The following is a 24,898-nucleotide window of genomic DNA, read 5'->3' as shown; positions in this document are numbered from 1 at the left end:
GCGAAGTTCTCGTAGTAGATGGCGCTTGCTCTGTCTTACTCAGTGCAGGCTGGGGGAGGGATGGTGTGCTGTGGACATAGGAACGCCTTCCCTCGCAGCCTCTATCCCCTTCGCTGGTGTTTCCTTTTCTTACTGAGTGAAACCTGTTAGAAGAACCTGCTGGCGAGGCCTGTCCAGGCTGTAGAGGGAATGTGGACGCTGCACATGTGTGGGACGGGCCGCAGAAAGCAGGGCTCTGTGATTCCACTCACCTGTCCCCAGGACTGCCGCCCCTCCACGTTTCTGAAGGAAGCTCAGGTTCCCTGACACGGGGGTTGGGAAGGACCCCTAGAAGGCAGCCGTGGTCCTGCCCTGCCCTCCTCAGCCGTCACTTCCTGGGCTTGTCCATAGTCTGTCTGCTTCTCACTTGCTTCATCTTCACAGAGGGGCTGTGGAAATCATCTGAGTAACATATTTACAGGATGAAAGGCCCGCTAGACCCTTCAGACAGTGGAGGTACCCGCCACAACACATGTTACCTCATATGTCTTGATTTTAAAGATCCACAGGAGCTGGCTCTGCTTGAGCTGAGCCTCTAAAGCAGAAAGCTGGATGCTTCTCCCAGAGACAGTAAAACCCAAGAGGGAGGGAGGCACTGTCTCCCTTCTCTCTGAGTTTGTGGGTCCCTGGTCCCTCACTTAGGGTACAGATGGAGGACACAGACCAGCATCTGAGAGGCCAGGACCTTGCCCCCCGCTGCTGTGAGGGGCGGGGTCCTCCTTGGGAAGATCTGTCTTCCCTCAGAGGGCCAGTGTCCCGACTCAGCCGGACCCCTCAGCTACCGCGCCCCACAGCCTGGTAATGAGAGAGAGAGATGGGTCAGTATTTGCAAAAGGAATTTAGCACCTGAGGCCCATCACCCACCGAGGCATTGGAGGCCCACCTGGGGGTTCTTCTGGGACCGAAGGAGCTCCTGGAACTGATGCCCACCCTGGTCCTCGCTTCACCTGTCAGTGATCCTGCAGCCAGCCGGGCGCCCCCATGGTCTGTGCAGGGCTGGACGGCAGACAGAAACCCAGCCACCATGGGCTCCTTCTGTGCCTGAAGCGACACACCAAGTGCACACCGTCCAAGATGGTTTATGAAATGAAGCCCCTGGTCGACCAAGAGAAGATATAGCACAGCACCATTTCTGCAAAATGAACCTCCTGTCCGAAGGAAACAAGGGACCACACAGCCAGGGCTCCCCGGGTCCGCTGCGGCATTGCACCAACTTGACCCCTTCTCCCCGGACAGCCGGTTCTGCACCTGTGTTCCAGGTGACACAGCGTGGACCTCACTGTGACCTCTGATCATACATCTCCAAGGAGCCTTGGGGAGAAGGATGTTAGGAGCGCTGCTGCAAGCACTGGGGTTCTCTTTCCGTAGTGCACCGAGTTCTTGCTAAGGCAGAGGTATCCAGGGTGCCTCAAGGCAACTAGTTAACAGTGTTGAAAAGCCGAAAAACCTCACTAATTTAGACTAAGAGGGGTGTGTGTGTGTGTGTGTGTGTGTGTGACTTTTATGTGCAGGGGAAACTAAAGTTACTGGTAACTTGGGACTAAATCCATCGGAATGCTAAAGCTCAGGCTGATTGGGAATATTTAGTTCTTGCATGGAATCTCTCCCTGGAATCGTGTGAGTGGTTCATCCCCTTGCAGTCCAAGCTGCCCAGGTGGCCTTGGTGAAGCTCATTACAGTGGACTCAAGAGAACACTCACCCCAGCCCCGGGCTAAGTCACCCACTCCTTGGCTTCCAACTTCGTTATATTAAGCATCCCATAACTCAGATGCGAAGTGGTGGTTGGGACACCCTGAATAGTCCCCTCTGCATCTCTAAACTGTGCAGGGCTCAGCCCAGGATGCAGGAGTGGCTGGCGGCCCTGAGGGGGCAGGGGAAGCAGAGGCAGCCACGGTAGCCAGCAACTGCTGCTTCTCCGAGGACGGCCTCCGCCCCACGGTGCGGGGAGAAAGCTGGGGGTTCCCCTCTCTCCCACTCCTGGGCTTCCTCCTTGTACTGAACCCTTAAGGGAGGCATTTAAGTGATGCCCAGCTGCTGTCTGTTCAGTGTTACCCCAGATGGCAGGCTGCTTCTACCAGCGTCTGGTCCTGTGTAAGTGCACCAGAAATATCACTTTCCACAAAGGTCACTTATCGGATTGGATTATTGGTTATCGGATTCCAGTGATAGAACTCTAGCATACCTTACGTGGTCGGGCAAAACTGTCCTTACTCTCAACCATTATCCATGACTATCATCATCATCTCTTGTGTCTGTTTAGATAAATCTGTGTTCCTGGTACAGAATTTTCACACTTATTGATTCCAGAAAATCTCTCCAGGGTCAGATGTTGGTTTTGTCCACTGTCATATCATGAGGGACGAGAGCTGCACCTGTCCCTCAATAAATGCTTGTAGAATTCAGGGATGAGCCAGGGTCCCATGGGCCAGGGCAAGAACTCCAGGCCTGTGGCATGGTCTCAGGGAAGTGGCTTCACCTCCTGGTGCCTCGGTTTCCTCGGCTGTGAGTTGACAAAGAGAAAACACGCAGACGTGTGACCTAAGTACGAAGCTCTGTGACCCCACTCTCCCTTGGGGGTGTCTTGTAGGTGAGCCCAGTCGGTCCTGTTTGGATGTTGCAATTGAGAAATAAGACGCTGCTTTGTCAACTCTCCCGTAATCTGTAATAAGCCTTGTTTGTACGTTTCCACGTGTCTCTCACGTAAAGTACCCGCCCTAGGCCAGCCTCCTTCAAGATCTGCCCCAACAGTAAGAGAGCTTGTATTATTCTTGATGAGCCATAGCTTTAGGGACTGAGGTCTCGTCAGACGCTTTCGGTCACCAGAGCCACCTGTGGCCATTAGCATCCATGTGAGTGATCACGCTCCCTGACTCTCCAGTCCTGTCCCAGCCTCTCACTCCTGCCGTCAGCAGGGACTGCCAGGCAGTGCTCCTCCATGCACATTTCCTCTGTCTTGTCTTTGTTAATAGAACCCCAGACACACACACTCACACACCCACACTCACACACATTCTCACACTCATGCTCATGCGTGGACACCCTGTTGGACGTTCCCTATCCCCCTCCTAGATCATCGTCAGCCAATGGGATGCGAGCCGAAGAGATGTAGGTGCCTTCAAGGGAGTCCTGCAGAAGCTCTAATCTTCCCCTCCTGTCCTCCCTCCTGAGCAGTAGCAGAGTTTGCCTTAGCTCCAGCCCCGACAAAGCATGTGGAGACACAAGACAGAATCCCTGATGACTCCCTGGGGCAGAGCTGCCCCCCTCCACCCCCATGTCTCCAGCCCAGCCTTCCATGTGAAGGGGAAGTGCTCCCTCCCATGTTTGAGCTGTGCTTCCGTGGTCTCTGTTGGGGCAGCTGAGCCCTCTCCTGCCTCCTACCTGCTGCCCCTGTGAGACCTTGTTTCTAAACACCCTGCCCTGGCCATGGGCTCTTTGTCTTTGCGGCTCCTGGGCTCCCAGATAGATCCATGCTCGAGGTGTCCTCCTGTCTCACCAGGTGTCCAAGCTTTAACCCCCTTGTCCAACTCCACTTGCCCAGAAAACCCAGCCCGGCGACACCTCTCTCATCACTCACTCTGCTGCCTGTGGAGCTCGGGAGCTTAATGCTGCCAGAAGTTCACAAGCCCACATTCTCACTCTGAATGTATGGCCGCCGGCTTTCCTGGCCGCCCAGGATGGCAGGCAGTCCTGTCACCCTTCCCTGGGCATCTGGTCCCTCACAGGACAGTGATATTACATCACCTCCTGTCTCCTCCAGCTTCCTTCTTCTCCAGCCCATACTCTTGGCCCAGGACCTCAGACCTCAGAGATGGGCTCAGGCAATGGCCACACCCTCCTCCCACCACTGCCACCTGAGACACCCCCGTCACTCTGCCTTCCTTCCTTCACGCTGGACCAGGGTCCTGCTTCTCCCCAGGAACCTTCATAGTTATGTCTCTCCTTCTCCTTCATGCTGATGGATTCCTTCCAAGAAAGATTTTTAAATAGGTGTTGGGTTTCCTTAAGCAATATTATAAATGTATATATATATTTGTATGCTACTAGATTTTCTGGTAGGTCCCCTGTTCAGCTCACTGTTTCTCTCCCTTGGCCTCCTCCCTCCCCCCACCCCAACAGCCTGTCTTCCTGGTTGTCAGAGACCCAGAGCCAACAAGGTCTCTGGATTCTTCTACATCTTATATTCTGTACTTAACTCATTGGTGTAGAATTTTACAAGTAAACTCTGTCAACAGCTTTGTGTGCTGAATGAAAAGGCACAGCTCAGGAGCAACAGGATCCATCTAGGGGACACTGGAAGTGGTGCATGGGAACAGCCTGTGGAGAACACAGCGAGGGCACCCAAATCACCCCAGAAAACCCAGAGGCCCCACCTTATTGAACTCTTTGATTTATACATCTCATATTTTTTTTTTTGATATTTATATTTCCTCTGAAAGAGAAAGCTTTGGGAGACAATAGAAAGCCTGGCAGTGAAACGAATGCCATGTGTCCTTGCTGGGAGACCCCTGAGGAGGACAAGAGGGGTGCCTGCAGGGTTTCTGCTTCACCCCCAGCCAGTTGCAGGACCCTGATGACAAGCCAGCCCACAGGTGTCTACAGTCCGGGTGGGACAAAGTTTCCCAGTTCCCAACCCACAGCTCTTCTGCATCCGAGTCCTTTGGTGGAGTGGACTTAGCATGCTAAGGGGCTACAGCAGCATAGCCCATGCCTGCCAGCTCGCACCTGGTCGAAGGTGTGGGTTGAGCTGCCACCTTGGTACTCCTACCTGTATGTAATCAGGGCAACACAAGGCCAGGACTGGTTGAGGGAATCCACATAAAAGCTCTTAGCCCAGTACATGTGCTAAAACGCTCAGTAAATCTTGGCTGTTTTATTTTTTGCTGCAAAAGGAGAAACAAGTTCACATTAGTTATTAGTCTGTGAAGCAAAACGATCAATGACAAACACAAAAGAATGAACCTGTATTATATGCCTCAGTCCTTGTGGATTGCTATTTTAACAGTTGAATTGGGGAAATAGATCTTAATTTTAAAAGTTGTTTTCTTGTCCTCTGAAATGTGAGATACGTATCTCTCTTGCCCAGAATACCGATGATTTTTTTGTCCCTGATTAAGTGGGCAGCAAACCCAAGCTTTATTTGTCCAAGCAGGAGAGCCCTTGCCTTTCTTACTAGACTGCTCCTGCGAGGCGGCCGTCCATGACCCTCTCGAGCCGCGTGTCCACCTGCTTCTCCACGGCCTCACAAAGCCACAGCGGCCACACTGCGTGGCTGCAGTCCTCAGCCTCCCAGCTCGTCGGCTGACTCGGGGCAGGCAGGATGCAGCAGGGTGCAATGTGCCGTCTCCAGCTCCGCGTGAAGGGAAGGAGGCTCGCCGAAGGACCGCGGAGCGGAGACTTTAATACAGCCTAATCCACAGCCCTTCTCCTTTGTAAGTTACAAGAACAGGGAAACTGCTCCGCTGGTGGGAACCCCTTGCCTCCCGAGCCCTCCCCAAGCACATGTGCGCGCAGCGCGTCGAAGGCGCGCACGGTGTCACGGATAGGATCCCAGCTCGTAAATCTCCGCGGGGCAGAGACCTGGGAGTCCAGGAGCCTCCTAGTTGGAGGAGGAGGATCTCAAAACGTCTGCGAGGCCCCGGCCAGCAGGAGCATCACGGCCAAATAATGGAGCGTCAGCACGTCGAGAGCTGCTCCCTTGGGACGGAGCAAGGCCGGTGCCCTGCAAGGAGGAGGGCCTCTCACAGACGGCAGCGTGCGGCTCTCCCACGGCTCATTTGAGGGAGAATCAGGCATTTTTATCGCTTGCTTTTGAAACGTGAACTATAAATCACACGGCTATTTATTTCCTTTCTATTTCTCAGTTTATCTAAATGGAGTGGCTCTTCCTGTCATTTATCTTATCTCTCTAGTTTTCGAAGCACAGACACTAATTGTGTGCCTTCCTGGACCGTGGACTGAAGGTGGAACGAGAGGAAATACTTTCCAGATGGTAAACGAGCACTTTTCCTCTCTCTTCAGTATTATTCTAGGAATGCAGAGTAAGCGTGTAGATAAAACATCGGATGCCCCCCCAGTACACACTTAGCCCCCCACTGTATTCCTCTCTGCTTGATGTTTGGATGGTCCTATTGTTTTTGCCTACACTTTGCTGACCCTCTACAAACCCATCAGCAAAACTGCTTCTTTTACAACCAAGATACCGAAGGGGGTGACTGCATCCATTTGGTAGAAATGACAGAGAAGATGCACCAGGAGAACTTTATGACTAATGATCTTCTTATGGCAACACTGCCAGTGACAGGAAAGGGGGCAGTAACTTTTTTGTCTCATCTCTTAGATACAAGCCTTGAAAATATTAATGCCCAGTAGTGTACAGGTTAGCAAGGGAATGAAAAGTTCCATGGTCACTGAAGTGATCCATATAAGTGAAATGGTTTAACTCCCAGGATGCTACAGAAGTGAGTATTTCAGTTCATTTAATTAGCAGAGTGACTGGGAATAAACGAGCCACAGGACTGGCTTCCTGGGCGTGTGACCTGCCCATTCACCCAGGGCCCGGTGCTCAGAAGGTCCGCCTCTTGGTTTAATTCTCTGATGCAGCCAACTTGAAATCCCTCATGATTTTGCACCTTGCATTGGATTCCACAAGTTATACAGCAAGCCCTGCCCCGCAGCCCGACTTCTGTGTCAACATTCTTTTCTGGAATCTTTGGAAATTGTACTGGATTGTTTCTTCTTTTAGTAAATCAATTATACATTACTCTTGAGTTTGGAACACACTGACTTCAACTCATGGATTTCTCTGGTGACACCACGGTGGCAGATGTGAAGGATATATTTGGTACAATTATCTTTTCTTATTTTCTTCCCACTTACGGGCTGAGCACCAATTTTGCCGGACTTAAGAATACTTGCAGATGCGTGAAGTAACGCTGAGGAGAGCTTTACAGAACCTGTGTCCTCTGGGTTCCCCAGCTTCTCTGTCCTGTTCTTCTTGTAATGGGCCTGCCTGTATCTAGAGCACCTGGTGCTGCAGCTCAAGCCCACAGAGACCACCTCCCTAAGGGGACCTCACTTTTCATGTGAAGCCTTGTTCTCTCTCCACTGTATCCCCTTTGAAAAGGCATCTAACCCTTTACGGCTAATCAGGGACACCAGAGGTGTTATAGCATCTCTGTAATTGACACTCTTTTTTTTTTTTTTACATCTTTATTGGAGTATAATTGCTTTACAATGGTGTGTTAGTTTCTGCTTTATAACAAAGTGAATCAGTTATACATATACATATGTTCCCATATCTCCTCCCTCTTGCATCTCCCTCCCTCCCACCCTCCCTATCCCACCCATCCAGGTGGTCACAAAGCACCGAGCTGATCTCCCTGTGCTATGTGGCTGCTTCCCACTAGCTATCTACCTTACGTTTGGTAGTGTATATATGTCCATGCCTCTCTCTCACTTTGTCACAGCTTACCCTTCCCCCTCCCATATTCTCAAGTCCATTCTCTAGTAGGTCTATGTCTTTATTCCAGTCTTACCCCTAGGTTCTTCATGACATTTTTTTTCCTTATATTCCATATATATGTGTTAGCATATGGTATTTGTCTTTCTCTTTCTGACTTACTTCACTCTGGATGACAGACTCTAGGTCCATCCACCTCACTATAGGCAGGAATGTACAGTGGAGAAAGGGCAGCCTCTTCAGTAAGTGTTGCTGGGAAAACTGGAGAGGTACATGTAAAAGTATGAGATTAGAACACTCCCTAACACCATACACAAAAATAAGCTCAAAATGGATTAAAGACCTAAATGTAAGGCCATAAACTATCAAACTCTTAGAGGAAAACGTAGGCAGAACACTCTATGACATAAATCACAGCAAGATCCTTTTGGACCCACCTCCCAGAGAAATGGAAATAAAAACAAAAATCAACAAATGGGACCTAATGAAACTTAAAAGCTTTTGCACAGCAAAGGAAACCATAAATAAGACCAAAAGACAACCCTTAGAATGGGAGAAAATATTTGCAAAGGAAGCAACTGACAAAGGATTAATCTCCAAAATTTATAAGCAGCTCATGCAGCTCAATAGCAAAAAAACAAACAACCCAATCCAAAAATGGGCAGAAGACCTAAATAGACATCTCTCCAAAGAAGATATACAGATTGCCAACAAACACATGAAAGAATGCTCAACATCATTAATCATTAGAGAAATGTAACTGACACTCTTCGGAGAAGCATTCAGCTTAAGTGTGAAGTTGCCAGTTCAGGTGTTGGATCACGACTTGAAACTGTATAATCACCTAGATGTGACAATATCTCAATATAAAAGAGGATGTCTTACTCTATCTCCTCCAAGAAAGATGTCACTTATCCAAAACAATGAGGTTAAAATACATTCAGGCTGGTATAGATATTTGTTACAATATATTCACAATGAAAATCATGTTACAAATATGGACCAACTGGTCCTAAGAAAGACTGATTTGACTTATTTCCTCAGTTGCTGAAATATTAACATGGAAACCGTTGCAGAAGCAGTGGGGATCTAAAAATTATAGCTAACTTTTTAGATCTGGCTTCATCATTTCACACCTAAAAATCTGCCTTACGTAGTTCTGTAAAATAGTTTGGGTTTTGTTTTGTTTCGTTTTTTGTCCACTTATTTGTTTTGCTTTATTTGTTTTGGTGCATGCATGTGTGGTAGTATGTGTGTGTCTGTGTATACTGTTGTTCTAATATATATATATATATATATATATATATATATATATATATATATATTTATTTATTTATTTATTTATCTATGTGAGCAAAGGCAGAAAGACACTTTAGGAATACTTCCATATTTCAGGAAACTTACTTGGAACTCACTTATAAAGTTTAAATAATACCTAAAATTTTCATAACACTTTTATTATTCTGGTCTTCAGACTTCAATATGATCAAAACTAAAATTCATCAAGTCCCCTAATAATATACACTATGGCATATGCTTCAAATACAAAAATGAAAAACAAACCTACAGATAGATAAATAGAATAGATAGATGACAATTAGATAGGTAAATAAGTAGATAGATAAATAGAATAGACTTTACTACAAATCTATATGTATATCTGTATATTCACTGCAAGTATACTAATCAGGGCTTCTGAAAATATCTGAAGCTTCTCTCAGAATCATATCTTTTTTGGGAGAGAACACAGTATGTTGGTTTTTATGTAAGATTAGGCACCATTGTTTTATTCTCTGATCTGTGAATTATTTAGAATGATTGTTTTTTGCATTTCTAAATTTATTGAGGCTTCAGGGATTTTTTTTTTGTTATTTCAGATGTTACTACATTGAGATCAAAGAAAGAGTTAAAAACGATATCATTTTTAGCATTTTCAAGACTTCCTTTATGCCTTAGGAATGGGAGTTTTTATAAATATTTTCTGTGGGAATGAAGGAATGTGTGTTTTGTGTTGTATTAGGGTTATTTATATGACAGGTCAAGCTCCTTACTTATTTATTCAAATATGTTCTGACTCTTTGTCTATCTTGTGTGTCTGTTTCTGAGAGAAATAATTTAAAGTATCTCATTATGATTATTTTTCAGTTTCTCCTATTAATTTTACTTTATAGTTAACATTAAAATTCCACTTTATGTTGTTAGGTAGGGTTTTCTGCACATGTGGTTTCTGCATGAATTGTTCTTTATATTAAATAATGTCCATCCTTATCCCTAATATTGCTTTTCAGTGGATGATCCATTTTTTCAGAAATTAATATTATGGCACTAGCCTCCATTTACTTATTTTTGACCTGGCTTACATTTCTTCATTATCTTTATTTTTAAACGTCTGTATTATTAGGTTTCTCTGCAACTTGATTAAATAATTTTCTGTTGGATTTTGACTTTATCAAATCAAGAATGTCTTTTACACACAAGCTTAGCCCGTTTATATGAGGCATGGTTGCTCTTGTACTAAATTTAGGTCTGGATTTAGGGTTTGTGTCCTCCATTTACCAGGCCTTGTCTTTGCGTCTGATTGTTCCATGGCTTTACTCTTTTCTGATGAGTTTGTACAGTTCTCTTTATGCTCTTTTATGGCCACTCCTGCAAGAAATTATACCTTCTCTTTCTTTCACACCACTGTTTTTTGATATAAATAAATAAAACAACCATATAAATCAGTGTAACTTTTAAAATATACAAGATTACCCATACATGATTATTATAAAACTCTCAGAAATAAGTAACTTACAGAAAAAAGCTAAGTGAACTGTGACAGAGCTTAAACTGGATTAAATCTCCTTACAGAGCAGTTATAGAGAACTAGCAAAATTGCTAGAGTTCTCTGTGTGCTTTCTTTGAGGAGGGTGAGAAAGCACTGGGTCAGGAGGCAGACAGCAGACAGAAGACACCTGTGGGAAAGAGGAAGTGAGTCCAAGCATGCATCACCTTGGAGGCCAGGCCCACTCACATCTTGCTCCTCAAGTGTTGAGAAAATTTAGGAAGGTCAGGATCATCAGCACCATATGACCATTTCCAGTGGGGGTGGGAACAAAGGCATGGGGTTGAGAGAGAGAGAGAGATGAGAAAGCAGAGCACATGAGCACAGGCCTGTCCCCACGGAGTCTCGCAGTACAGGAAAGCAAAGGGACAGAACCGCACCTGGAATGGCCATGAAGCCCAGGCGGGTTGGCTGCTGCTTCCCTCTTTTTCACATGAGAGCTGGTGCAGCCAGCCTGTGCACCTTTGGAAATGATCAGGGAGGGGACTGAGAGCTCAGATGTGTCAGCAGCTGTGAGGGTGGCCCTAGGCAGGAGCAGGGATAGATGATGGCCAGACACTGAGGAAGTTCATTTTCCAGTGAAAGAAGCCTAGTCCTTCTGTTACCAAACGCAGGTCCAGCTGAAAACCAATACTCGACAGACAAGTGTTGGCAGGAAAGGAAAATTTGCTTTATTCTGGAGGCCGGCAACCTGGGGAGAAGGTGGACTTATATCCAAAGGCCAACTCCCCACTGCCACACAGAAGTCAAGAGCTTTCAAAGGGGAGTTTCAGGGGTGCACAGGCAGAGGGAGGGTGCTACATGCAGAAACAGCTCAGTCAGCTCTGAAATCAAAATTAGTCATGCAGTGGTCTGATCAGTATTATCTTGATTGTTGTAAGTACAGTTAATCTTCAGTTCCAGGGCTGGTTTGTTCCCATTTCCTTGAGGCCAAGTTCTCAGAATTGTGTAAGATGGCACAGCTTTTGTCGTGGTTACAATCTGGTCATCATGTAGTTAAATTCTTCCACCTGGTGAAGGTATCAGTATCTAAAAAAGAGCTTTAAGAACATGACTCAGAATAAAATCTACAGCCCTTGAGAAGGAACTAAAGGTCCTTGACTTTGTTTAATGGCTAAACTATTATTATTTTGTCTTGTTTGACTGTTTCTCTTTGTTTCTGCATTTTCTCACTTCTCTGAATAAATTCATTCTTTGGCTAAAATTTTTATACAACCAGGAGGCAGGTGGAGGACCTGAGAAGGCCCCGTAGGGTCCTGCTCCATTTCACTACCTGGGAGTGAGGGGAGGAGCAGCTGCTGCCTTGAGGGGAAGGAGAAATCAAGGTGGGCAGTGCCCTGACCAGCCATGTAAGTCTCAGGTGTACATCTCCCTGAGAGCCCACTTAGACCTGCAGGTCCTAAGTTGAACCCTAATTACCCAGGTCATGGGTGCAGATTTGGTGGGGAGAGTTGGCTTAACCAGAATTAGGATAAAAAGAAAAAAAAATAGGTTAGAATTCATCTCATTTCAGTGATTCACCAATAAAAATATGTGTATCCAAGAAACCCCTGGTGGTTAAGAGAGTTCACATTTTGGCAGACATGTGTTTTGCCAAAATGCATGATTAATATTTTTCAGGTACTGATTAGTGCTCAATTAATGAAATGAGGAAAACAGGTAGATTCAATTCTGGAAAGGGGGGTGGCGTCCTGTTCTTCCCCCCAGATGACCTCCTTTTTACCTCCATCTAACAGGGCTTAGTTTTTATCCAGTGTTTAAAGATGTGCGTTTTATTTCCCACCTGGACACCAAATGTGAATAAACTAGCAGTCAGTCTGTGGCTCAGTTCAGGAAGCAGGAACACCCACTGCAGGAGGTCGTCCACATGGGCATCCCAAGGGCTTCCGCTGCCCCTTTCTAGAAGCGTCTAGAAGCATGTGACTCTGCCCCGCAGGAAGTCTCCAGGCCCATGTCTGTGCTGCAGAGCTTCGGATGAACACTCCCAAGAGTGTGGGACGTGGGAGCACTCTGCATCCTGAGGAGCCATGTCTCAGGAAACATGACTTCAGAAACCAGAAAACTGGGTCGTTCGTTCAGTGGATTGAAATCATCCCCAATTTGTCATTTCAGGCCAAGTTGGTTTGTTTTTCATGTTGTGTTTTCTGGAGGGCAAGATCAAAGGGCAGGAAAGAGGATGGCTGTTTGAATATTGATTGACTATTGGCCAAGTACCTGTCGGTTCAAAATCAGTTATTGAAATTGAACACTCTTCTCTAGGAACCTCCCTGAAAGAGATGTTGATTTGCAGACATATCTTCTGTGCCCCGTATGTGATGAGTATCTATATGCAGGGCCTGTGTGCAGCCTCCCTGCCAGGCAGACATGGGCTCAAGCTGCCAGGGTCTTTTTGGATTAGCCCTCTCCTGAGCCGGGTATAACGTGTCAAATATTCTGAGCATCAGTCCTAGAAAAATCACATATTCACCTGATGATTCAGCTCACGAAATCAAAATCATGTGACTTAAATATAGACAGTAAGGATCAAAAAAGAAGGAAAAAGCATTTCAGACTGCTAACAAGTCCATCTACTGGAATGTCACATTACTGTCTTCCTCAACATAGTTGAATAATATACTCTCCATATTCAGTTTAACTATAAGTCATCCAATCTTATTTAACAACACCCAGTGACTTTCATTCATGAGAGTGGCATTTTTAAACAGGGTTTAGGTTTAATGAGAAGATTCACAAACTCTACCGTTTGTATATTTGGGGTGGGTCACACATGATAATTCAAGCCATCAGCCTAAACTTATGCTCAGAAACCAGGCATATTCTTTTTATGCTGGAAAACGGGTGACAAGTATCCAGCTTGACTCCTGGTACTTGACATGATATGACACTGTAATAATCTAGGTTTTTAGAGGAAGATACTTTAAGAAGACTGTCTCCCTTTGTTTTGTTTTGTTTTGTTTTGTTTTGTTTTGTTTTAATGTATGAGAAGTCCAAGGCCATAGTGTCAGACAAAATTCCTGAACCTTCTCTTCAAAAGTAGCATGTGCCCTCCCCAGCTTTCCCAGATTCAGAAGTCAGCGTGAACATGGGAATGGCAGGAGGGGACCCATCCTTTATTTCTTGCCTAAAGATGACCCCGGAAGTCTGAACTGAGCAGGTCAAAGAGGAGGGGAGGGAAGGGGAGGGGATGGAAGAGGCCAAAGGTGGCTCTCCCTTTGCTGCATCACCGTAGCCCCTCTAAGGGCTGGGTTCCTCCACCACCTCAGAAATTCTGCATCCTAGGCTGGGGGGATGCTCAGCCACGCATCTGTCTCCGTAGCAACCTCTACAAAAGTGGGCTTCTGACTTGTAGAGCCTCTAGAAGTTCCTTAAGGTTTCAGACCAAACTTACAAGGTGGTACCATGTGGTAAAGTATGAAATGGCTCCTTTCGGCTCCCTGAAAAGCTACCTGAGTCATTTTGGAAGGAAAAGTTACTTTTTTCCCACCATAATCTTTCTCCATTTTGCCTGCTTCCACACCCCCAGCACCTTAAAAAATAGTTTCACTAAATTAAAAAAAAAAAAAAATCACTGACCTTACAGGACTAGGAAGTTGAACAAATGAGTATAGTGAGCTCATGTAACCTTGAAAGAGCTTTAGCTTAAGAGGGCGACCAAACTAATTGACTAGAATTTGATACAGGAATTTAATAATTTATTTGCAAATCACATTAGAATTTGCTTAAGAATTCAGTTTAGTTCTGATTGACTTTTGATGTGTTGTCATCCCAAAGTCACCTATAAGCCATGGTTTTGCCAAGCATATTCACCAGTTGTAGAGATCTTATAACATTATTGAGGTCTAGAAGAAAAATGAGATGTATGCATTAATTTTATCACGTGGCTATGAGATTTTTTTGACAAGTATGAATATCATTACTGAAACTTAGATTTTTCTCATCCGTTTTTTGGCAGTGTTTCTGCTTAAGAAGTCCTTATTTTATTTATAAAGTTTCCAATAAATATTACCTATGTTTCATTGCATCTTTGAAGGTATGCATGAATTTTTAAACAATATTCCCAGAACCAAAGAGATCCTCAAATTAATTTGTTTAGATAAGCTACATTTTCAATTAAAATACTACTTTCAAGACTAGACCCCATTTCAACAAAGAAATGATGTTGCAGGATGAAATAGGACCACATGACAGCATAACATTTTTTGTGTTCAACTTGGTTTCTTTTCCTACAGGTTCCATATAAGTTCAGGGCAAAAGACCTAAAAGAGAGCAAATTCTTAATATGCTTCTGACTGTGGTCACCAGGAACGTAATTGTCGTAATGACCACAGTCTCCTAGAATGTTTAGATTTGTCTGGATCCCACGCAAGACAAGAATCCACACAAGTATCCCCCTTCTCCCTCCAACTGTCACATTCTCGCAGCCTTATTTTACTTCTACGTCAAACAAAGTTCCAACAAGAGGGATTTTTTAATCGTTTTGATACATTTATTACATTTTTTAATGAAAAAGAGGACTGAAGAGAATAATTCATTTAAATTCTCTAAATTCAACATTTACACTAAACCTAGGTTTTTGCTTCTTACCTCTATTATTTTAATTGATTTTTATTCTATTTAGTAACTCTGCAGATGGTTTAAAAAGCCACTCTGTACTTTAAGGGTTACTTTGGGAAGTCACACTCTCTGCCTCACCTGCCCAGCCCACCCCCAACCTCACTGACCAGCAGGAGTAATTCAGTTACCTTGGGGTCTATTCCATTATTTCTAAAGACTCTGTGTAATTACCATTTTCCTATTTGTCGGTTTTGTAGATTACCCTTTTATCCATCACAGGAGAGGATGTAGCTCTTCTGCATCACTTTGTATCACTCTCACATCACCAAGCCCTCTCTTTACACCAACTTCCTTTGCCTCCATCCTCTCAATAAGGGTATATCCCATTAGTATTCCGTGTTTACATCATTATTTATTATTCTCTGCTGTCTAGGTAGAATACAGTGATACTGTGTCTTTTTGTATGTAAACTTGTATTTTTCTAAAAGTGAATAACTGCCTGAATTTTGCCTGCTTAGGATTTTTTTTTTTTTACATAAACTCCCAAAAGATTCATGTTCATGGATTCATTTAACCAATACCCATTGAGAGTCTGCTCTGTGCCAGGCACTTGGCCAACATCAGTGAGTAACTAGATTAAAGTCTGTGTTGTGGAGAGCTTCCTGGGTGAGAGACACAGTCAACAATAAGCATAGTGTACTTTTTAAACAACGGCATATTTAGGAGGTGATAAAAACCATGGATAAAAAGAAAAAAAATAGAGCAAGGCAGAGGAGACTGGAGCTGTGGAGGCAGGAGGTGCAGGGTGTTGGGCAGACCTCACTGAGCAAGTGTGGAGTGGACAGGATTTGGAGGACGTGAGGTTGTTCCATGCCTGTCCTGGTGCTTCCCACACAGTTAAACATGCCAGAGACCTCAGTTCCTTCTCCCCTGGGCATCTGATCCTGGTGCCACCATCTCTGCTCCAACCTGGGCCTGTCAGTCTTGGGACTTCCCTTGTTTCTCTAGGATGTGGACTAATGCTGTTTCTTGGTTGCCAGGCCATTATCTGTCTCGGTTGACACTGTATTTTGGAAACAGCCTCTTTCTGTTCTCTGAGAACATGTCGGGGGAGTTGAACTTTCTGAGCCTTTGGGGATGACAGAGAGTTTGAGAGAAGAATTCAGGGGTGGAGTTCACTCTCCCTTGGAGTTTTATGGCCATGACATCACCATCTTCCTTCTCCTGCGGCTGCTGCAAAGTCTGCTACTATTCAGATTCCCAATCCTTTATTTGGGAACTGTTTGGGTTTTTTCATGATCACCTTTCCCTTTGTGAAAGCGTTTTGGGTCTTTCATTTATTCCCAGGTTTCTAATGTTCATTTGTTTGCTGAGCCCATAATGGGTCCTTTCAGTTTAGGGGAAAAAAAAAAGTTTAATAACCTCCCCCTTCGTTCTTTATATTCTTGCCTTCTGAACTCTTAATACATTAGACTCAGGTTTTAATGTGCTTAGGTTTTCTTTTCAAATGTCCATCTCTTTATCTTTTTGTTCGAGGAGATTTTTAAAATTTTACCTTTGAGGTTTTCTAATGTCTCTGTTTTGATAATTTTTTAATATCTGACAAATGCTTTTTTTTTTTAACTTTGTTCCCTCTCTTTTAAGACATCCTGGCCTCTCTTTCCTTTTTGAAATTCTATTGTTGCTCTTCCTTTATTTCTATCTTTTTTCTCTCTTTCCCTCTCTCTCCCTCCCTCCCTTCCTCCCTCTCTCTTCCTCCCTCCCTCCCTCCCTCTCTCCCCCTCCCTCTCTCCCCCTCCCTCCCTCCCTCCCTCTTCCTCTCTCCCGCTCTCTCTTTCTCTCTCTCTCTCTCCCCCTCCCACCTCTTGCCCACAGATCCTTTTCCCTCCGTAATCCTTTCCTCTAGTAGTTGGATGATGGATGTTTCTCTTTGCCTTTCATGATGATGTCTTCCTCCAGTACCTGGTAATCCTTCTCTGTCTAGGCATACTGAAACTGAGGCGTCAAGGTGCTCATTAGACACTCTCTGGGCTGAAACAGGATCCTTCAACTGCTCTGTCACTTCCCGAATTTTCCCCTGGAATTATCTATTTCTCCAAAGAAGGGTCCTGTTATTAGTTGTGTGTGTTTGGGGGTGGGCCAGCATGCGTGCCCAGCACAGCAGATAAGGGGCCTGGGGCTGGGGGTCTCAGAGCTTCCCATTTTAACAGCTCCCCTGGTTCTCCCAAGTTGGCGTCTCCAGTGGGCAACCTCCTTTCTGGCCCCCTTTAGCATTAAGGGAGGCAACAGAGATAAGCATGCATACTCAGTCCACCACATTTTACTAAAGGCATCTACCATTGTTACTTAGATTGACAACTAAACATTCGTAAGATACTGCAACTGTGCACGTTGCTGTACTGTTGGCAGTGGTAAATAGAAGCAAGGCAATTGAAATATGGAGGAAAATTATTGGAAATTTTTACCCAAGTCTATGGTTACATCTCTTTGTATTGAGAAGAAAAGAATATGTTACCCCTAGAGTGATCAACTCATCCCAAATGGCCCAGGACTGTCCTGGTTTTAAAACTAAAAGTCCCATGTCTGGGGAACGTACTCTGTTCCAAGTCAACCAGAGTAGCCGGTCACCCTGTCCTCTCCCTCACTGTGTGACATGAAGAATTGAATTATGGTAGAAGATGTCCATCTACTTCTCTTATAACCAGTGATATTCACCATTGGATCACTTTCAAAAGAGGAGTGGAAATGCCCAGGGGATCCAGGTACAATATCAGTGCAGGAATGTTAGTGATTAGGAGGTTATGTGGAGCCAATGAAGCTGGAGCTTTAAGGCTCCTGTCAATCTAATCTAATTTCCCAGTGTTGATTTTACTATTCTTACAGGGGTTGTCCTAAATTACATAAGCTTCAGGCCCCACAAAACCTGGATCTCCCCAGTGATGGTGATGATGATAATGATAAAATAATAGTACCTGGCAAGAACCTAATGCTTGCTTAAATGAGGGATTAAGTCATTCAGTCCTCAACATAAGCCCAGTAAGTGGATGCTATTTCTATCCCCAGGGTATAGACATGGAGACTGAGGCAGATGGGCATTGGAGAGTGTATAGCAAGAAAATTATCAAGGAAATGCTTAAACCAACCAGACAGTTGTTCTATGTAAGTGAATCAGTATGAAATTGTATTCACAACTCAGCTTTACTTTATTGGTTGTGTGTGTGTGTGTGTGTGTGTGTGTGTGTATAACATAGAAAAAAGAAGTCGCATACATTCCAATTTTCCCAGAACAGTTCCAGTTTATCCACAGTTATCCAATTCCTTCTGTCCCACTGTAAGTATAGTGCTCCTTTTACCCTCAAAAGTGTCCTAGTCTGGATGATAAACTACTTGGTTGCTCAACACATAACCCTTGCTCTCTAGATAATCATTCATGGAAATTCGTTGTAGGACCTTGTCAGACGCGTTTCTTATAACTGTTACATAATATTTTTTAATTACTATGCAATGACATTTATATTGTTTTAGTAAAATCTTGTTTAGATAACATCCTTAGAAAGTTTTTATACTCTAATGTTATGAAATATTCATTCATACTCTCTTCAAACATTTTGGTTACTTTAAATATTTGACTTTGGTCAAAATGAGATTTACTTTGATGTAAAGAATGAACTGAAGGGAACTACCATTTTTCTCCAATTCCCAGCAATCTGTCCCAGCACTATTTATTGAAAATTCATCTTCCGCCCACTGAGTTGGAAGGCCAGCTTTTGTCTTACATATGATATATCCCTCTATATAATGGATAGGATATCAATTTGGATACCAGTGACATGGATAAGATATATATCCATGGATATAATTGCTTGACCGGCCCTACTGCTCTTCCCCGTTTCACTGGTTCATCCTTCTGTGCCAGAATCTTACTGTTTGATGACTGTAGCATTTGACGAATGCCTTATCTTTCTTGGAACTTTCCTGGTGCTTCTTGAATCCTTTTTTCCAGACGACCTTTATACTTATGTTGTCAAGTTAAAGAATGAAAAAGAATCCTTTTGACATTTTAACTGGTATTACATTGCATTATCAGGTTAATTTAGACAATTGAAATCTTGAAAATATAGAAGCTACCTATCAGACAGCAATGTTTTCTTCTTCCTTATTCCATTTGGTCATTGGGTTTTTCAAGAACAGTTCATAGATTTATTTCTGTAAGTGAATGTATTTATATTTTCCCTGAATATTTCATAACTTTATTAATATTATGAGTGAAATATTTATACCATTATATTTTAATGAGTTATTATTTTCTAGAGTAAAATATTAATTTTGTAACCTGACATGAAAATTTTATACTTTCTAATATTTTCAGTAATAATCTTATATTTTTATATCATAAACCAATAATAATAATTTTAGCTTCCTTTCCTAATGTTTATACCTCTTGTTCACCCCCACCCCCAGTTTAATCCCAATGACATATGCTTCTAGAATACTAAAATGTGTTCGTTCTTTTTTGATGATCCCTATCGGAATACGTCTACATTTTCACAAGTAAGCTCTGGCTCTTCACGTGATAGAAGCTACCCATTGCATTTTTATTTGTTTATCTTATAGAAATGCCACTTGTTTCTCAGGACTTACTGAATTTTAGCTGATGTCTTTTCTTCCTGACATAACAGTTTTGTGGCAGACATGGAGAGATTTTAAGAAAAGACGTTGACAAATCTTTTCTATGAAGTTTGTGAGGTTCTATACATACACAGGGTAGTGCCATGATCCTACCCACCACCCCACCTCTAAGGAAGCCCACAGGACACTGTCACCTCAGGATCTGGAGCTGTAGTACTTGCGTGAATATTCCTTTGATCAAGAATATTGGCCTTCTCTATACACACAGGTCTGTGGTCTTTACAGGCAAAAGATGGAAACTCACAGGAGCCAAGGGACCGCACACTGAGTGTTGACTGATGTTCTGAGGGTTTATGTAAGTGACACTGTGTCAGCCCCCAAGTCGCTGGAGGACACTTGAACTAGGACGCATTTCCATCATTCAATCAAGTGAGCACTTGTGACATTAAGTTTGTGAAGAAAAGAGAAGCACATCTCATTCTCCAGCCTGAGATGAATGAGCCCTGGGATGTGTGGTTAATTGCACCATCCTTGATTCTTATCATGAACCTCAGCAATCACTGTGTATTCTTTAATGCATTGGTAGCTTTAATTTTATAGTATTTCTTTGTGTTTTTTATACATTTCGTAAGATTAGTCTGATTTTATTTCTGTGCTATTTTTTAATAGATAAAGTCTTGTAGTAATTATTTCATCTAAGTTTGCTTCTTATTTTTAGTTATTTAATGTTTCTCTACTGTTACTTTTCTAACTTTTGATTTATGGCCTTCTCTTTTTCACCCCACTGGTTATTTAGGAAATATACAGTATATTTCTAAACCTACTTTAGTTACCTATACTATTTAAAATCATATACTTCAGCATTCTTTTTTGATTTATCAACTTCACAAATTAAAACTATTAAAAACCTTACTGGGTGAAATAAGATAATTAGTACATTTCTACTTCTTTCATTCTCTGCTCTTCACACTTCAGTTCATGCTCTAATCTTTGTTTTAATTGCTTGCATGTTTCTCATTTCAATTTAGCTTTAATATTATTATTATTTTTATATCATGTATCTGCATCATTTCAATAATGATAACATGTTAATTCTATGTTACAATCTTGACCGCAATTGTGGTCAAGCTTATTGGTTAAGCTAAATTGTCTGTTTAAATGGATCCAGTGGCCTCACCTGTCTTTCCATACAATAGCTTTCTCCTTCTTGAGTTTAATAGTTTATTTTTTTTCCTGGTTAGCAGGAGTGTGTCTCAAGGAGAGTTTTCAAGTCAGATAATTAAATCGTGAATTTCCTCACTCCTTGCCTATCTGGGAGTGTCCTTCTGTTGCTTCTCTTCTAGCTGCATTTCATGTCATCTTGTCATCTTATCTCTTCCTTGATATCTTGCTTCATAGAATTCTTACTCACTTCTAATTTCCTGACAGTGTAATCTGTTTTGTAAAATTGTTTTTGATAAGTAAGTTTTCTTTCAGAATATTTCATTTCCTTAGTCTCTCTTTTGAGTGCTGTGTATCTCTTCTTCTTGCGCATTTTGGTGGACAGAGGGTTGCTCTACAGTCTTCACATAGGTTCCAAGTAAGGTTCCTTTTTCTCAGTTCAGTTCTGACCAGGGCATTTGCACAAAAGTCTTTTATACACCAAAAATGGAGCTGATCTCCTTCCTCCCAGCCTTGTTCCTGTGGTGTAGTTTTCCCAAGTGCTTTATGGAGGGAATCTGAATGATTTGTGATGTGAGTAATGCGTTTATTTTGATTCTTTTGATATGTTCACAGCTTCTCAGCCATTTGTTTGTTCTGGGAAAGGAAAACAAATAAATGGCTGGGAAAAGGAATCTCTTTCTTGCCTCACACCATCTTTCCCAAAATCCCCACCATGATTTTTTAATTTAAAAAAAAAGAGTTTCAGAGACATATGATGTTTTCAAAATAAAGCTTTCAAAGAGTTTTCACACCCGTCAAATGGTTGTGTGGCCTACCTGTGGCTATTAGAGACACTAACTCAGAATCTGGTCTATTGATCAGCAACAGCATTTTTTTTTTACCTCTATAGACAATGCTACCATCCTGACTGCAGCAAAGGATGTTTGTGAAATTTTCTCCAGAATTGGCAGTTAGCCACACTGCCCTAGAGGCCACTGTGACCCATATTAGTGACATACCTCCAGTTGCCCTCTGAGTGGTGGGTCTCACTCACAACTCCAGGATCCTGGTTCCACCACCTGCTCCCGCATATCCTTGAGCACATGAGTTAGTATTTCTCTACCTCAATTTCCCATCTCTGAAATGGGCATGAAAATCATAACTGCCATATAAATTTGTTGTGAGAAGTAAAGAGTTAATATAGATAAAGCATCTCATTAAATACTTGCTGCCATTACTAGCATTATTGGAACTCAGTAGACTAGAGGGACCTAGGCATTGGATTCATCAGTCCAGGTTGTCTGGTTATAGATTCCTCAGAACTTGGAATATATATAGGTTTCTCTAGGGCCATGAAAATTTGCACAGCCTGGCCGATGTCATTGCACACCTGTTAGACTGGGGTACACAGTGAGCTGTCCACTGGACTCTGCATGCAGCTGTCCACTGGCCTCAGCATTTTCTGATGCCTTTACTTGTTCTTCCTCAGGAGACCCTTTTCTTTAGTTCAAAGAAGTGAATTTTCCACCAATTGCTATCCCGTGTCTGTGGACACTAATGCAATTCTCTCATGGCTACTTGTGCATATGTAGACCTTACATCATATGGGCAGTTAAAGAAAGACATCATTGTACTGTCTAAACTGCCCAGACATCGTTTCCATGTTCTGCATATGATATTTTGGAATAAATTATCATAAATGCTGCACTGGTTGGCTGCTGTCCCAATTTGAGTCATTTAAACTAGCTGAGTTAGAGAATGAAGTCTTTACATGTGGGGTTTCTCTCTGCATCAACTCATTGTAAGACTATAGAGCATATGTGAAACCTTTTAAATATAAGAGTGTTTTCTTATGTCTCTATATATAATGTAAATACCATTGAATTATTAGGCTCTTTTGCAGCATAGGCTAATCAAACATGCTGATTGTAATACAGCAAGTATCATTAATGAGATACTGGGATAGTACATGCCTTTTCATATCCCCTTAGTCTTTATGCATCGGCGTTTTTAACGGGGTGTGGGGGGATGAATTGGGAGATTGGGATTGACATATATACACTACGATGTGTAAAACAGATAGCTAGTGGGAACCTGCTGTATAGCACAGGGAGCTCAGCTCCATGCTCTGTGACGACCTAGGTGGCTGGGATGGGGGGTAGGAAGGAGGTCCAAAAGGGAGGGGATATGTGTATACATATAGCTGACTCACCTCATTGTACAGCAGAAACTAACAACGTTGTAAAGCAACTATACTCCAAAAAAAAAAGAAAAGAGCAGTGGATCAATATAATATTTACAACACAATCCATCTGATAAGTTTTGTGATGTTATATCTGAAGCTTTAGATTAGGAAGTTGATTCCAAAGGATAAATCAGTATTTAACTTAATAATTATTTAGTAACTAAATAGCAATATTATTTAACTAAAATCCTTTAAAGTGTTATAACCTTTCAGTATTTACAAATACGTAAGACCCACCTGATGGGAAACAATTCAACCAATGAGTACCTAGGACTTAGTAAGAAAATAAGAAAGAACTGATCTGCAGTGTCTTGAAGAAGCATGAACACAACTCAAGAAGGTAGTTTCCCGGGGATGAGAGCCAGGAGGTTACATAAATATTGTTCTACATACTCTGTGTGTTCATTTCCTGGATGTGATTAATCTCCTCAAATTACTATGGTGAGAAGTCCATTCCTGCATAGGATGGAATTGTTCCCACCTTATGGAGAAAGAGGACCCCAACATCAAATATTACCCACACATTCTTGGCAGACGCCCGGCCTAATGGCACCCCATGGTCAGAAACATCATCACAGCATGGGTGCCTTCATACCTGGACCTCAGTTTAGAAGCTGTTTGACAGTTTAATGGATAAAACTTAGAGATTCTTTGAAATCATTGTCAAGTCAGATCCTGCCGTCATCTTGTGGAAACTACAGTAAATATTCGTATGTCTGTTGTCATTTCTGTCCTTTATTTTTAAACTCTTTACCCAAAAAAGTCTCTATGTAGGTTTATGCCTCATATTCCCCCATCATTCGGTTGTCATTACTGCTTTCATAAATTTAAAAAAAAAAAAAAAAAAAAAAAAACAAGGAAGGAACTGAGTTTACCAGTTTTGTTTAGTTTCAGCACACTAACCACTCAGAAAGCTCTGTGGCTACTTTGTGGACTTGGGTTGTGTGACCCTATGACCATGACCTTCTTAGTGTCTCTTATTACCTTCCAGCAAAGAATGTGATCGAGACTCTGGACAGGATATTGACGTTGATTTCATCCATGGTGTCAGTTTGCTCGTGGATTTGCTCTGTGTAAAATATAGACTCGATCTGCTTCTTTGGTTTCTCTCTTAAAACCCAATGGATTTATGGCCATTCCTGGCAACCCTGGTACATAAACCCTCTGTTGATGGTAAATGACCAATCCCACGTGGCCCAGACCCCTGCAGCACCCTGCCCAGGTCGAGGGAAGAATCCTCGGGAACTGAGTGGCTGTGGTCTGGCTCAAACTGTCCAGATGTGCTGGACGAGGCCACCTGGAAAGCTTTGTTAGAAAATTGACTCCTGTGTTTGGAGAAGATCATTGCAAAGTATTTATCTAGGAGTGAAGATCCAAGAAACCCTACAGCAAAAACACCAGAAGAGCCTGAAACTGTAGGAGTGATGCCATCATTTTAAAATCCTTCCATAAAAGGAAGAAGCCACAGTGGGGAGAGTTCAACTTCTGTATTAGAACAAGAAACTGACATTCCTTCCAAAGAAAACGAGGATCCAAGGAAAGTGAGTCGGCACAAAGTTCTTAGTGAATCTTCCATGACTTAAATTACATTTTGCACCTTGAGAGGTGAATTTAACCATCTCCTATGGGAAGGTCATCCATTTTAAAAGAAAGAAAAATGAACCTAAGCCAGTCATGACATGTTTAAATTCATGTTAGACACATAGGCTTTCCCTAGAGAATCACTAATAGGTTTTCTTGAGAGGCAGGGAAAGATATTACAGTTGTTACAGAAAATCTGGATGTCATGGTGACTAAGGGAAGAGCATGGACCTAACTGAGTATTTTGACACTGATTCAATAGTGAATCATTACAGATGTCTCAAAAAACTGCTCTGTACAGTAATTAGCCATAAAACAGAAATACACAATTTTACCAGAGTAGTGAATTCCACACTTACATGTATGTGAAAGAAATACACATAAAATTTGCAGCTATCCAATTAAGATATATAATGTCCCCCA

At 42.7% G+C, this 24,898-nt stretch overlaps 2 protein-coding genes across 3 annotated transcripts in view; both read left to right on the top strand.

The window, feature by feature from the left end:
• ICE1 (interactor of little elongation complex ELL subunit 1) overlaps positions 1–24,898 on the top strand; it is a 534,975-nt gene that overhangs the window by 329,108 nt on the left and 180,969 nt on the right. The window lies entirely within an intron of this gene.
• Positions 1–24,898, top strand: part of ADAMTS16 (ADAM metallopeptidase with thrombospondin type 1 motif 16) — a gene marked incomplete at both ends in the record, with an annotated part of 156,484 nt that overhangs the window by 105,911 nt on the left and 25,675 nt on the right. The gene's annotated exons all lie outside the window — the stretch shown is intronic.

The sequence above is a fragment of the Mesoplodon mirus genome (assembly GCF_964341445.2).
Source record: "Mesoplodon mirus genome assembly, chromosome: 5".
Classification (NCBI taxonomy): domain Eukaryota; kingdom Metazoa; phylum Chordata; class Mammalia; order Artiodactyla; family Ziphiidae; genus Mesoplodon; species Mesoplodon mirus.
This window is presented reverse-complemented; position numbering and strand designations above follow the sequence as displayed.